Source organism: Diceros bicornis, chromosome 31 (genome assembly GCF_020826845.1).
Source record: "Diceros bicornis minor isolate mBicDic1 chromosome 31, mDicBic1.mat.cur, whole genome shotgun sequence".
NCBI classification, from domain to species: domain Eukaryota; kingdom Metazoa; phylum Chordata; class Mammalia; order Perissodactyla; family Rhinocerotidae; genus Diceros; species Diceros bicornis.
In genome coordinates, this window is record NC_080770.1 from 41,525,550 (window position 1) to 41,540,377 (window position 14,828).

Below are 14,828 nucleotides of genomic sequence, written 5' to 3' on the forward strand. Positions count from 1 at the left end.
GTCGGGGTGATGGCTGGAAGTGGGATGGTGCGTGAGTTGGCACCAGCCAGCGGTGGAGGCAGAGACTCAGAGGTCAGGGATCTCTCTCTCTGTCTCTGTCTCTCTCTCTCTCCCTCAGGGAGCTGAGGAGAGTAAGGTGGCGCCCCCTGCCCACCTCGCCTACCTCTCCATGGGCCCTTCTTTCTCTGGCCGCTCCGGGAGCCCTGCGGGCTTGGGTTCAACCCCCCACACACCGCACAGGCCAAGGGCGCATGCGCGACCGCCGGGGCCTAGGGCTGGCCTGGGAGGGGGTCCTCAGTGAAGGCCCCGCCCTCCCTCCAGACTCTGACCCAGCTGCAGCTCTTCCATCGCCGCCCTTCTGGACTCGGCTTCAGCTGTCTCCCTCCCCTCCCCCACTCCCACTCAGCTTGCAGGCCGCTTCCCTCCCTTGAAAGCATTGCTCTGGCCCTGAGGGCCACAGACCTACTGGGCTTCAAGCTCAAGGCTCTGCCTGGGCCTGCTGCTTCGGCCAGGGGCTCATTTCTTCCTGGAAAGACAAAGCCATGGCCTCACCCCACGCCTGCACTTTGCCACGGCAGGCAGCCCAGATGTAGGAAAGGCTCTGTGGAGTCAGAAGTGCCGAGACAGGCAGATGGCACCAGAGGGTTTGGGGGCCAGGGCGCAACTGGGCTAGCCCCTCCTCCCGGGAGTCGGGGAGGCCCGGCCTTCCTAGTGCCCAGGCCACGGCTCCGGGGAGAAACCCGCCATGGAGGGCACGCGGGAGGCCCTCTGCCTGAGGTGGCAGGTGTCACGCCAGGGCCACTGCAAGCCTGGCTCGGCTTGCCTGCTTTCTCCAAAGGAGGCTGGCCGACCAGCCGAACCTGGCACCTGGGCCAGGCCCCTTCCAAGGGGACGAGTTCCAGAGGCTAGAGCCCTGGGGGCGGCTGCCAAGTCTCCTGGGGCGTGTGCTGGGCCCCCGTCAGAGGAGGAAGCAGCCTGGTAAACGGTGTGCCAGGCCTGAGATCTGGAGGCCTCCCACAGCCGGGTCCCTGTCCTGCCCAGGCCCCCCGAGGGAGGACGATGGTCGGGCAGTGGCGAGCGGGGTGGGGCTGGCGCCGAGCCTGCCCTTGGATGCCCCGGGGGAAGGGCGCCGGGGGATGGGCTGCCCCTGGCCAGGTCTGAGGGACCGACCCAGCTCGGGGCTGTCGGGGGCAGAGAGAGAACCCCCCTCCGCCCTTTCCCTTCAGGTTCTTAGGGCTGGACAAATCCTTCCCAAGACAGCTTGTCTGGAGAAAATCAGACCCAGCTGAAGAACATGTGTCCATGGGGGAAACCCGGGAAACTGAGTCTCCCCACACAATAGCAGAGATTCTCATCTTGCATCCTCTCCTGAGCTAATGACCAAGGTGGATGTCCCGGGTGGGCCTGTGGAATGGGAGAGGGGAGGAAGTCTATTGTCATGTAGAGGGACATGGAAAGACTTGTCTGAAGCTTATCCCCTGCACTGGGGTCAGGTCGGGAAGGGACGGCACAGAGGTGAGCAGGAACCAACCGGCCTCTCTGTGGTGGGGCTGGCCCCCGGGGCAGGCGTCGGGGTGATGGCTGGAAGTGGGATGGTGCGTGAGTTGGCACCAGCCAGCGGTGGAGGCAGAGACTCAGAGGTCAGGGATCTCTCTCTCTGTCTCTGTCTCTCTCTCTCTCCCTCAGGGAGCTGAGGAGAGTAAGGTGGCGCCCCCTGCCCACCTCGCCTACCTCTCCATGGGCCCTTCTTTCTCTGGCCGCTCCGGGAGCCCTGCGGGCTTGGGTTCAACCCCCCACACACCGCACAGGCCAAGGGCGCATGCGCGACCGCCGGGGCCTAGGGCTGGCCTGGGAGGGGGTCCTCAGTGAAGGCCCCGCCCTCCCTCCAGACTCTGACCCAGCTGCAGCTCTTCCATCGCCGCCCTTCTGGACTCGGCTTCAGCTGTCTCCCTCCCCTCCCCCACTCCCACTCAGCTTGCAGGCCGCTTCCCTCCCTTGAAAGCATTGCTCTGGCCCTGAGGGCCACAGACCTACTGGGCTTCAAGCTCAAGGCTCTGCCTGGGCCTGCTGCTTCGGCCAGGGGCTCATTTCTTCCTGGAAAGACAAAGCCATGGCCTCACCCCACGCCTGCACTTTGCCACGGCAGGCAGCCCAGATGTAGGAAAGGCTCTGTGGAGTCAGAAGTGCCGAGACAGGCAGATGGCACCAGAGGGTTTGGGGGCCAGGGCGCAACTGGGCTAGCCCCTCCTCCCGGGAGTCGGGGAGGCCCGGCCTTCCTAGTGCCCAGGCCACGGCTCCGGGGAGAAACCCGCCATGGAGGGCACGCGGGAGGCCCTCTGCCTGAGGTGGCAGGTGTCACGCCAGGGCCACTGCAAGCCTGGCTCGGCTTGCCTGCTTTCTCCAAAGGAGGCTGGCCGACCAGCCGAACCTGGCACCTGGGCCAGGCCCCTTCCAAGGGGACGAGTTCCAGAGGCTAGAGCCCTGGGGGCGGCTGCCAAGTCTCCTGGGGCGTGTGCTGGGCCCCCGTCAGAGGAGGAAGCAGCCTGGTAAACGGTGTGCCAGGCCTGAGATCTGGAGGCCTCCCACAGCCGGGTCCCTGTCCTGCCCAGGCCCCCCGAGGGAGGACGATGGTCGGGCAGTGGCGAGCGGGGTGGGGCTGGCGCCGAGCCTGCCCTTGGATGCCCCGGGGAAGGGCGCCGGGGGATGGGCTGCCCCTGGCCAGGTCTGAGGGACCGACCCAGCTCGGGGCTGTCGGGGGCAGAGAGAGAACCCCCCTCCGCCCTTTCCCTTCAGGTTCTTAGGGCTGGACAAATCCTTCCCAAGACAGCTTGTCTGGAGAAAATCAGACCCAGCTGAAGAACATGTGTCCATGGGGGAAACCCGGGAAACTGAGTCTCCCCACACAATAGCAGAGATTCTCATCTTGCATCCTCTCCTGAGCTAATGACCAAGGTGGATGTCCCGGGTGGGCCTGTGGAATGGGAGAGGGGAGGAAGTCTATTGTCATGTAGAGGGACATGGAAAGACTTGTCTGAAGCTTATCCCCTGCACTGGGGTCAGGTCGGGAAGGGACGGCACAGAGGTGAGCAGGAACCAACCGGCCTCTCTGTGGTGGGGCTGGCCCCCGGGGCAGGCGTCGGGGTGATGGCTGGAAGTGGGATGGTGCGTGAGTTGGCACCAGCCAGCGGTGGAGGCAGAGACTCAGAGGTCAGGGATCTCTCTCTCTGTCTCTGTCTCTCTCTCTCTCCCTCAGGGAGCTGAGGAGAGTAAGGTGGCGCCCCCTGCCCACCTCGCCTACCTCTCCATGGGCCCTTCTTTCTCTGGCCGCTCCGGGAGCCCTGCGGGCTTGGGTTCAACCCCCCACACACCGCACAGGCCAAGGGCGCATGCACGACCGCCAGGGCCTAGGGCTGGCCTGGGAGGGGGTCCTCAGTGAAGGCCCCGCCCTCCCTCCAGACTCTGACCCAGCTGCAGCTCTTCCATCGCCGCCCTTCTGGACTCGGCTTCAGCTGTCTCCCTCCCCTCCCCCACTCCCACTCAGCTTGCAGGCCGCTTCCCTCCCTTGAAAGCATTGCTCTGGCCCTGAGGGCCACAGACCTACTGGGCTTCAAGCTCAAGGCTCTGCCTGGGCCTGCTGCTTCGGCCAGGGGCTCATTTCTTCCTGGAAAGACAAAGCCATGGCCTCACCCCACGCCTGCACTTTGCCACGGCAGGCAGCCCAGATGTAGGAAAGGCTCTGTGGAGTCAGAAGTGCCGAGACAGGCAGATGGCACCAGAGGGTTTGGGGGCCAGGGCGCAACTGGGCTAGCCCCTCCTCCCGGGAGTCGGGGAGGCCCGGCCTTCCTAGTGCCCAGGCCACGGCTCCGGGGAGAAACCCGCCATGGAGGGCACGCGGGAGGCCCTCTGCCTGAGGTGGCAGGTGTCACGCCAGGGCCACTGCAAGCCTGGCTCGGCTTGCCTGCTTTCTCCAAAGGAGGCTGGCCGACCAGCCGAACCTGGCACCTGGGCCAGGCCCCTTCCAAGGGGACGAGTTCCAGAGGCTAGAGCGCTGGGGGCGGCTGCCAAGTCTCCTGGGGCGTGTGCTGGGCCCCCGTCAGAGGAGGAAGCAGCCTGGTAAACGGTGTGCCAGGCCTGAGATCTGGAAGCCTCCCACAGCCGGGTCCCTGTCCTGCCCAGGCCCCCCGAGGGAGGACGATGGTCGGGCAGTGGCGAGCGGGGTGGGGCTGGCGCCGAGCCTGCCCTTGGATGCCCCGGGGAAGGGCGCCGGGGGATGGGCTGCCCCTGGCCAGGTCTGAGGGACCGACCCAGCTCGGGGCTGTCGGGGGCAGAGAGAGAACCCCCCTCCGCCCTTTCCCTTCAGGTTCTTAGGGCTGGCCAAATCCTTCCCAAGACAGCTTGTCTGGAGAAAATCAGACCCAGCTGAAGAACATGTGTCCATGGGGGAAACCCGGGAAACTGAGTCTCCCCACACAATAGCAGAGATTCTCATCTTGCATCCTCTCCTGAGCTAATGACCAAGGTGGATGTCCCGGGTGGGCCTGTGGAATGGGAGAGGGGAGGAAGTCTATTGTCATGTAGAGGGACATGGAAAGACTTGTCTGAAGCTTATCCCCTGCACTGGGGTCAGGTCGGGAAGGGACGGCACAGAGGTGAGCAGGAACCAACCGGCCTCTCTGTGGTGGGGCTGGCCCCCGGGGCAGGCGTCGGGGTGATGGCTGGAAGTGGGATGGTGCGTGAGTTGGCACCAGCCAGCGGTGGAGGCAGAGACTCAGAGGTCAGGGATCTCTCTCTCTGTCTCTGTCTCTCTCTCTCTCCCTCAGGGAGCTGAGGAGAGTAAGGTGGCGCCCCCTGCCCACCTCGCCTACCTCTCCATGGGCCCTTCTTTCTCTGGCCGCTCCGGGAGCCCTGCGGGCTTGGGTTCAACCCCCCACACACCGCACAGGCCAAGGGCGCATGCGCGACCGCCGGGGCCTAGGGCTGGCCTGGGAGGGGGTCCTCAGTGAAGGCCCCGCCCTCCCTCCAGACTCTGACCCAGCTGCAGCTCTTCCATCGCCGCCCTTCTGGACTCGGCTTCAGCTGTCTCCCTCCCCTCCCCCACTCCCACTCAGCTTGCAGGCCGCTTCCCTCCCTTGAAAGCATTGCTCTGGCCCTGAGGGCCACAGACCTACTGGGCTTCAAGCTCAAGGCTCTGCCTGGGCCTGCTGCTTCGGCCAGGGGCTCATTTCTTCCTGGAAAGACAAAGCCATGGCCTCACCCCACGCCTGCACTTTGCCACGGCAGGCAGCCCAGATGTAGGAAAGGCTCTGTGGAGTCAGAAGTGCCGAGACAGGCAGATGGCACCAGAGGGTTTGGGGGCCAGGGCGCAACTGGGCTAGCCCCTCCTCCCGGGAGTCGGGGAGGCCCGGCCTTCCTAGTGCCCAGGCCACGGCTCCGGGGAGAAACCCGCCATGGAGGGCACGCGGGAGGCCCTCTGCCTGAGGTGGCAGGTGTCACGCCAGGGCCACTGCAAGCCTGGCTCGGCTTGCCTGCTTTCTCCAAAGGAGGCTGGCCGACCAGCCGAACCTGGCACCTGGGCCAGGCCCCTTCCAAGGGGACGAGTTCCAGAGGCTAGAGCGCTGGGGGCGGCTGCCAAGTCTCCTGGGGCGTGTGCTGGGCCCCCGTCAGAGGAGGAAGCAGCCTGGTAAACGGTGTGCCAGGCCTGAGATCTGGAGGCCTCCCACAGCCGGGTCCCTGTCCTGCCCAGGCCCCCCGAGGGAGGACGATGGTCGGGCAGTGGCGAGCGGGGTGGGGCTGGCGCCGAGCCTGCCCTTGGATGCCCCGGGGAAGGGCGCCGGGGGATGGGATGCCCCTGGCCAGGTCTGAGGGACCGACCCAGCTCGGGGCTGTCGGGGGCAGAGAGAGAACCCCCCTCCGCCCTTTCCCTTCAGGTTCTTAGGGCTGGCCAAATCCTTCCCAAGACAGCTTGTCTGGAGAAAATCAGACCCAGCTGAAGAACATGTGTCCATGGGGGAAACCCGGGAAACTGAGTCTCCCCACACAATAGCAGAGATTCTCATCTTGCATCCTCTCCTGAGCTAATGACCAAGGTGGATGTCCCGGGTGGGCCTGTGGAATGGGAGAGGGGAGGAAGTCTATTGTCATGTAGAGGGACATGGAAAGACTTGTCTGAAGCTTATCCCCTGCACTGGGGTCAGGTCGGGAAGGGACGGCACAGAGGTGAGCAGGAACCAACCGGCCTCTCTGTGGTGGGGCTGGCCCCCGGGGCAGGCGTCGGGGTGATGGCTGGAAGTGGGATGGTGCGTGAGTTGGCACCAGCCAGCGGTGGAGGCAGAGACTCAGAGGTCAGGGATCTCTCTCTCTGTCTCTGTCTCTCTCTCTCTCCCTCAGGGAGCTGAGGAGAGTAAGGTGGCGCCCCCTGCCCACCTCGCCTACCTCTCCATGGGCCCTTCTTTCTCTGGCCGCTCCGGGAGCCCTGCGGGCTTGGGTTCAACCCCCCACACACCGCACAGGCCAAGGGCGCATGCGCGACCGCCGGGGCCTAGGGCTGGCCTGGGAGGGGGTCCTCAGTGAAGGCCCCGCCCTCCCTCCAGACTCTGACCCAGCTGCAGCTCTTCCATCGCCGCCCTTCTGGACTCGGCTTCAGCTGTCTCCCTCCCCTCCCCCACTCCCACTCAGCTTGCAGGCCGCTTCCCTCCCTTGAAAGCATTGCTCTGGCCCTGAGGGCCACAGACCTACTGGGCTTCAAGCTCAAGGCTCTGCCTGGGCCTGCTGCTTCGGCCAGGGGCTCATTTCTTCCTGGAAAGACAAAGCCATGGCCTCACCCCACGCCTGCACTTTGCCACGGCAGGCAGCCCAGATGTAGGAAAGGCTCTGTGGAGTCAGAAGTGCCGAGACAGGCAGATGGCACCAGAGGGTTTGGGGGCCAGGGCGCAACTGGGCTAGCCCCTCCTCCCGGGAGTCGGGGAGGCCCGGCCTTCCTAGTGCCCAGGCCACGGCTCCGGGGAGAAACCCGCCATGGAGGGCACGCGGGAGGCCCTCTGCCTGAGGTGGCAGGTGTCACGCCAGGGCCACTGCAAGCCTGGCTCGGCTTGCCTGCTTTCTCCAAAGGAGGCTGGCCGACCAGCCGAACCTGGCACCTGGGCCAGGCCCCTTCCAAGGGGACGAGTTCCAGAGGCTAGAGCGCTGGGGGCGGCTGCCAAGTCTCCTGGGGCGTGTGCTGGGCCCCCGTCAGAGGAGGAAGCAGCCTGGTAAACGGTGTGCCAGGCCTGAGATCTGGAGGCCTCCCACAGCCGGGTCCCTGTCCTGCCCAGGCCCCCCGAGGGAGGACGATGGTCGGGCAGTGGCGAGCGGGGTGGGGCTGGCGCCGAGCCTGCCCTTGGATGCCCCGGGGAAGGGCGCCGGGGGATGGGCTGCCCCTGGCCAGGTCTGAGGGACCGACCCAGCTCGGGGCTGTCGGGGGCAGAGAGAGAACCCCCCTCCGCCCTTTCCCTTCAGGTTCTTAGGGCTGGCCAAATCCTTCCCAAGACAGCTTGTCTGGAGAAAATCAGACCCAGCTGAAGAACATGTGTCCATGGGGGAAACCCGGGAAACTGAGTCTCCCCACACAATAGCAGAGATTCTCATCTTGCATCCTCTCCTGAGCTAATGACCAAGGTGGATGTCCCGGGTGGGCCTGTGGAATGGGAGAGGGGAGGAAGTCTATTGTCATGTAGAGGGACATGGAAAGACTTGTCTGAAGCTTATCCCCTGCACTGGGGTCAGGTCGGGAAGGGACGGCACAGAGGTGAGCAGGAACCAACCGGCCTCTCTGTGGTGGGGCTGGCCCCCGGGGCAGGCGTCGGGGTGATGGCTGGAAGTGGGATGGTGCGTGAGTTGGCACCAGCCAGCGGTGGAGGCAGAGACTCAGAGGTCAGGGATCTCTCTCTCTGTCTCTGTCTCTCTCTCTCTCCCTCAGGGAGCTGAGGAGAGTAAGGTGGCGCCCCCTGCCCACCTCGCCTACCTCTCCATGGGCCCTTCTTTCTCTGGCCGCTCCGGGAGCCCTGCGGGCTTGGGTTCAACCCCCCACACACCGCACAGGCCAAGGGCGCATGCGCGACCGCCGGGGCCTAGGGCTGGCCTGGGAGGGGGTCCTCAGTGAAGGCCCCGCCCTCCCTCCAGACTCTGACCCAGCTGCAGCTCTTCCATCGCCGCCCTTCTGGACTCGGCTTCAGCTGTCTCCCTCCCCTCCCCCACTCCCACTCAGCTTGCAGGCCGCTTCCCTCCCTTGAAAGCATTGCTCTGGCCCTGAGGGCCACAGACCTACTGGGCTTCAAGCTCAAGGCTCTGCCTGGGCCTGCTGCTTCGGCCAGGGGCTCATTTCTTCCTGGAAAGACAAAGCCATGGCCTCACCCCACGCCTGCACTTTGCCACGGCAGGCAGCCCAGATGTAGGAAAGGCTCTGTGGAGTCAGAAGTGCCGAGACAGGCAGATGGCACCAGAGGGTTTGGGGGCCAGGGCGCAACTGGGCTAGCCCCTCCTCCCGGGAGTCGGGGAGGCCCGGCCTTCCTAGTGCCCAGGCCACGGCTCCGGGGAGAAACCCGCCATGGAGGGCACGCGGGAGGCCCTCTGCCTGAGGTGGCAGGTGTCACGCCAGGGCCACTGCAAGCCTGGCTCGGCTTGCCTGCTTTCTCCAAAGGAGGCTGGCCGACCAGCCGAACCTGGCACCTGGGCCAGGCCCCTTCCAAGGGGACGAGTTCCAGAGGCTAGAGCCCTGGGGGCGGCTGCCAAGTCTCCTGGGGCGTGTGCTGGGCCCCCGTCAGAGGAGGAAGCAGCCTGGTAAACGGTGTGCCAGGCCTGAGATCTGGAGGCCTCCCACAGCCGGGTCCCTGTCCTGCCCAGGCCCCCCGAGGGAGGACGATGGTCGGGCAGTGGCGAGCGGGGTGGGGCTGGCGCCGAGCCTGCCCTTGGATGCCCCGGGGAAGGGCGCCGGGGGATGGGCTGCCCCTGGCCAGGTCTGAGGGACCGACCCAGCTCGGGGCTGTCGGGGGCAGAGAGAGAACCCCCCTCCGCCCTTTCCCTTCAGGTTCTTAGGGCTGGCCAAATCCTTCCCAAGACAGCTTGTCTGGAGAAAATCAGACCCAGCTGAAGAACATGTGTCCATGGGGGAAACCCGGGAAACTGAGTCTCCCCACACAATAGCAGAGATTCTCATCTTGCATCCTCTCCTGAGCTAATGACCAAGGTGGATGTCCCGGGTGGGCCTGTGGAATGGGAGAGGGGAGGAAGTCTATTGTCATGTAGAGGGACATGGAAAGACTTGTCTGAAGCTTATCCCCTGCACTGGGGTCAGGTCGGGAAGGGACGGCACAGAGGTGAGCAGGAACCAACCGGCCTCTCTGTGGTGGGGCTGGCCCCTGGGGCAGGCGTCGGGGTGATGGCTGGAAGTGGGATGGTGCGTGAGTTGGCACCAGCCAGCGGTGGAGGCAGAGACTCAGAGGTCAGGGATCTCTCTCTCTGTCTCTGTCTCTCTCTCTCTCCCTCAGGGAGCTGAGGAGAGTAAGGTGGCGCCCCCTGCCCACCTCGCCTACCTCTCCATGGGCCCTTCTTTCTCTGGCCGCTCCGGGAGCCCTGCGGGCTTGGGTTCAACCCCCCACACACCGCACAGGCCAAGGGCGCATGCGCGACCGCCGGGGCCTAGGGCTGGCCTGGGAGGGGGTCCTCAGTGAAGGCCCCGCCCTCCCTCCAGACTCTGACCCAGCTGCAGCTCTTCCATCGCCGCCCTTCTGGACTCGGCTTCAGCTGTCTCCCTCCCCTCCCCCACTCCCACTCAGCTTGCAGGCCGCTTCCCTCCCTTGAAAGCATTGCTCTGGCCCTGAGGGCCACAGACCTACTGGGCTTCAAGCTCAAGGCTCTGCCTGGGCCTGCTGCTTCGGCCAGGGGCTCATTTCTTCCTGGAAAGACAAAGCCATGGCCTCACCCCACGCCTGCACTTTGCCACGGCAGGCAGCCCAGATGTAGGAAAGGCTCTGTGGAGTCAGAAGTGCCGAGACAGGCAGATGGCACCAGAGGGTTTGGGGGCCAGGGCGCAACTGGGCTAGCCCCTCCTCCCGGGAGTCGGGGAGGCCCGGCCTTCCTAGTGCCCAGGCCACGGCTCCGGGGAGAAACCCGCCATGGAGGGCACGCGGGAGGCCCTCTGCCTGAGGTGGCAGGTGTCACGCCAGGGCCACTGCAAGCCTGGCTCGGCTTGCCTGCTTTCTCCAAAGGAGGCTGGCCGACCAGCCGAACCTGGCACCTGGGCCAGGCCCCTTCCAAGGGGACGAGTTCCAGAGGCTAGAGCCCTGGGGGCGGCTGCCAAGTCTCCTGGGGCGTGTGCTGGGCCCCCGTCAGAGGAGGAAGCAGCCTGGTAAACGGTGTGCCAGGCCTGAGATCTGGAGGCCTCCCACAGCCGGGTCCCTGTCCTGCCCAGGCCCCCCGAGGGAGGACGATGGTCGGGCAGTGGCGAGCGGGGTGGGGCTGGCGCCGAGCCTGCCCTTGGATGCCCCGGGGAAGGGCGCCGGGGGATGGGCTGCCCCTGGCCAGGTCTGAGGGACCGACCCAGCTCGGGGCTGTCGGGGGCAGAGAGAGAACCCCCCTCCGCCCTTTCCCTTCAGGTTCTTAGGGCTGGCCAAATCCTTCCCAAGACAGCTTGTCTGGAGAAAATCAGACCCAGCTGAAGAACATGTGTCCATGGGGGAAACCCGGGAAACTGAGTCTCCCCACACAATAGCAGAGATTCTCATCTTGCATCCTCTCCTGAGCTAATGACCAAGGTGGATGTCCCGGGTGGGCCTGTGGAATGGGAGAGGGGAGGAAGTCTATTGTCATGTAGAGGGACATGGAAAGACTTGTCTGAAGCTTATCCCCTGCACTGGGGTCAGGTCGGGAAGGGACGGCACAGAGGTGAGCAGGAACCAACCGGCCTCTCTGTGGTGGGGCTGGCCCCTGGGGCAGGCGTCGGGGTGATGGCTGGAAGTGGGATGGTGCGTGAGTTGGCACCAGCCAGCGGTGGAGGCAGAGACTCAGAGGTCAGGGATCTCTCTCTCTGTCTCTGTCTCTCTCTCTCTCCCTCAGGGAGCTGAGGAGAGTAAGGTGGCGCCCCCTGCCCACCTCGCCTACCTCTCCATGGGCCCTTCTTTCTCTGGCCGCTCCGGGAGCCCTGCGGGCTTGGGTTCAACCCCCCACACACCGCACAGGCCAAGGGCGCATGCGCGACCGCCGGGGCCTAGGGCTGGCCTGGGAGGGGGTCCTCAGTGAAGGCCCCGCCCTCCCTCCAGACTCTGACCCAGCTGCAGCTCTTCCATCGCCGCCCTTCTGGACTCGGCTTCAGCTGTCTCCCTCCCCTCCCCCACTCCCACTCAGCTTGCAGGCCGCTTCCCTCCCTTGAAAGCATTGCTCTGGCCCTGAGGGCCACAGACCTACTGGGCTTCAAGCTCAAGGCTCTGCCTGGGCCTGCTGCTTCGGCCAGGGGCTCATTTCTTCCTGGAAAGACAAAGCCATGGCCTCACCCCACGCCTGCACTTTGCCACGGCAGGCAGCCCAGATGTAGGAAAGGCTCTGTGGAGTCAGAAGTGCCGAGACAGGCAGATGGCACCAGAGGGTTTGGGGGCCAGGGCGCAACTGGGCTAGCCCCTCCTCCCGGGAGTCGGGGAGGCCCGGCCTTCCTAGTGCCCAGGCCACGGCTCCGGGGAGAAACCCGCCATGGAGGGCACGCGGGAGGCCCTCTGCCTGAGGTGGCAGGTGTCACGCCAGGGCCACTGCAAGCCTGGCTCGGCTTGCCTGCTTTCTCCAAAGGAGGCTGGCCGACCAGCCGAACCTGGCACCTGGGCCAGGCCCCTTCCAAGGGGACGAGTTCCAGAGGCTAGAGCCCTGGGGGCGGCTGCCAAGTCTCCTGGGGCGTGTGCTGGGCCCCCGTCAGAGGAGGAAGCAGCCTGGTAAACGGTGTGCCAGGCCTGAGATCTGGAGGCCTCCCACAGCCGGGTCCCTGTCCTGCCCAGGCCCCCCGAGGGAGGACGATGGTCGGGCAGTGGCGAGCGGGGTGGGGCTGGCGCCGAGCCTGCCCTTGGATGCCCCGGGGAAGGGCGCCGGGGGATGGGCTGCCCCTGGCCAGGTCTGAGGGACCGACCCAGCTCGGGGCTGTCGGGGGCAGAGAGAGAACCCCCCTCCGCCCTTTCCCTTCAGGTTCTTAGGGCTGGACAAATCCTTCCCAAGACAGCTTGTCTGGAGAAAATCAGACCCAGCTGAAGAACATGTGTCCATGGGGGAAACCCGGGAAACTGAGTCTCCCCACACAATAGCAGAGATTCTCATCTTGCATCCTCTCCTGAGCTAATGACCAAGGTGGATGTCCCGGGTGGGCCTGTGGAATGGGAGAGGGGAGGAAGTCTATTGTCATGTAGAGGGACATGGAAAGACTTGTCTGAAGCTTATCCCCTGCACTGGGGTCAGGTCGGGAAGGGACGGCACAGAGGTGAGCAGGAACCAACCGGCCTCTCTGTGGTGGGGCTGGCCCCCGGGGCAGGCGTCGGGGTGATGGCTGGAAGTGGGATGGTGCGTGAGTTGGCACCAGCCAGCGGTGGAGGCAGAGACTCAGAGGTCAGGGATCTCTCTCTCTGTCTCTGTCTCTCTCTCTCTCCCTCAGGGAGCTGAGGAGAGTAAGGTGGCGCCCCCTGCCCACCTCGCCTACCTCTCCATGGGCCCTTCTTTCTCTGGCCGCTCCGGGAGCCCTGCGGGCTTGGGTTCAACCCCCCACACACCGCACAGGCCAAGGGCGCATGCGCGACCGCCGGGGCCTAGGGCTGGCCTGGGAGGGGGTCCTCAGTGAAGGCCCCGCCCTCCCTCCAGACTCTGACCCAGCTGCAGCTCTTCCATCGCCGCCCTTCTGGACTCGGCTTCAGCTGTCTCCCTCCCCTCCCCCACTCCCACTCAGCTTGCAGGCCGCTTCCCTCCCTTGAAAGCATTGCTCTGGCCCTGAGGGCCACAGACCTACTGGGCTTCAAGCTCAAGGCTCTGCCTGGGCCTGCTGCTTCGGCCAGGGGCTCATTTCTTCCTGGAAAGACAAAGCCATGGCCTCACCCCACGCCTGCACTTTGCCACGGCAGGCAGCCCAGATGTAGGAAAGGCTCTGTGGAGTCAGAAGTGCCGAGACAGGCAGATGGCACCAGAGGGTTTGGGGGCCAGGGCGCAACTGGGCTAGCCCCTCCTCCCGGGAGTCGGGGAGGCCCGGCCTTCCTAGTGCCCAGGCCACGGCTCCGGGGAGAAACCCGCCATGGAGGGCACGCGGGAGGCCCTCTGCCTGAGGTGGCAGGTGTCACGCCAGGGCCACTGCAAGCCTGGCTCGGCTTGCCTGCTTTCTCCAAAGGAGGCTGGCCGACCAGCCGAACCTGGCACCTGGGCCAGGCCCCTTCCAAGGGGACGAGTTCCAGAGGCTAGAGCCCTGGGGGCGGCTGCCAAGTCTCCTGGGGCGTGTGCTGGGCCCCCGTCAGAGGAGGAAGCAGCCTGGTAAACGGTGTGCCAGGCCTGAGATCTGGAGGCCTCCCACAGCCGGGTCCCTGTCCTGCCCAGGCCCCCCGAGGGAGGACGATGGTCGGGCAGTGGCGAGCGGGGTGGGGCTGGCGCCGAGCCTGCCCTTGGATGCCCCGGGGAAGGGCGCCGGGGGATGGGCTGCCCCTGGCCAGGTCTGAGGGACCGACCCAGCTCGGGGCTGTCGGGGGCAGAGAGAGAACCCCCCTCCGCCCTTTCCCTTCAGGTTCTTAGGGCTGGACAAATCCTTCCCAAGACAGCTTGTCTGGAGAAAATCAGACCCAGCTGAAGAACATGTGTCCATGGGGGAAACCCGGGAAACTGAGTCTCCCCACACAATAGCAGAGATTCTCATCTTGCATCCTCTCCTGAGCTAATGACCAAGGTGGATGTCCCGGGTGGGCCTGTGGAATGGGAGAGGGGAGGAAGTCTATTGTCATGTAGAGGGACATGGAAAGACTTGTCTGAAGCTTATCCCCTGCACTGGGGTCAGGTCGGGAAGGGACGGCACAGAGGTGAGCAGGAACCAACCGGCCTCTCTGTGGTGGGGCTGGCCCCCGGGGCAGGCGTCGGGGTGATGGCTGGAAGTGGGATGGTGCGTGAGTTGGCACCAGCCAGCGGTGGAGGCAGAGACTCAGAGGTCAGGGATCTCTCTCTCTGTCTCTGTCTCTCTCTCTCTCCCTCAGGGAGCTGAGGAGAGTAAGGTGGCGCCCCCTGCCCACCTCGCCTACCTCTCCATGGGCCCTTCTTTCTCTGGCCGCTCCGGGAGCCCTGCGGGCTTGGGTTCAACCCCCCACACACCGCACAGGCCAAGGGCGCATGCACGACCGCCAGGGCCTAGGGCTGGCCTGGGAGGGGGTCCTCAGTGAAGGCCCCGCCCTCCCTCCAGACTCTGACCCAGCTGCAGCTCTTCCATCGCCGCCCTTCTGGACTCGGCTTCAGCTGTCTCCCTCCCCTCCCCCACTCCCACTCAGCTTGCAGGCCGCTTCCCTCCCTTGAAAGCATTGCTCTGGCCCTGAGGGCCACAGACCTACTGGGCTTCAAGCTCAAGGCTCTGCCTGGGCCTGCTGCTTCGGCCAGGGGCTCATTTCTTCCTGGAAAGACAAAGCCATGGCCTCACCCCACGCCTGCACTTTGCCACGGCAGGCAGCCCAGATGTAGGAAAGGCTCTGTGGAGTCAGAAGTGCCGAGACAGGCAGATGGCACCAGAGGGTTTGGGGGCCAGGGCGCAACTGGGCTAGCCCCTCCTCCCGGGAGTCGGGGAGGCCCGGCCTTCCTAGTGCCCAGGCCAC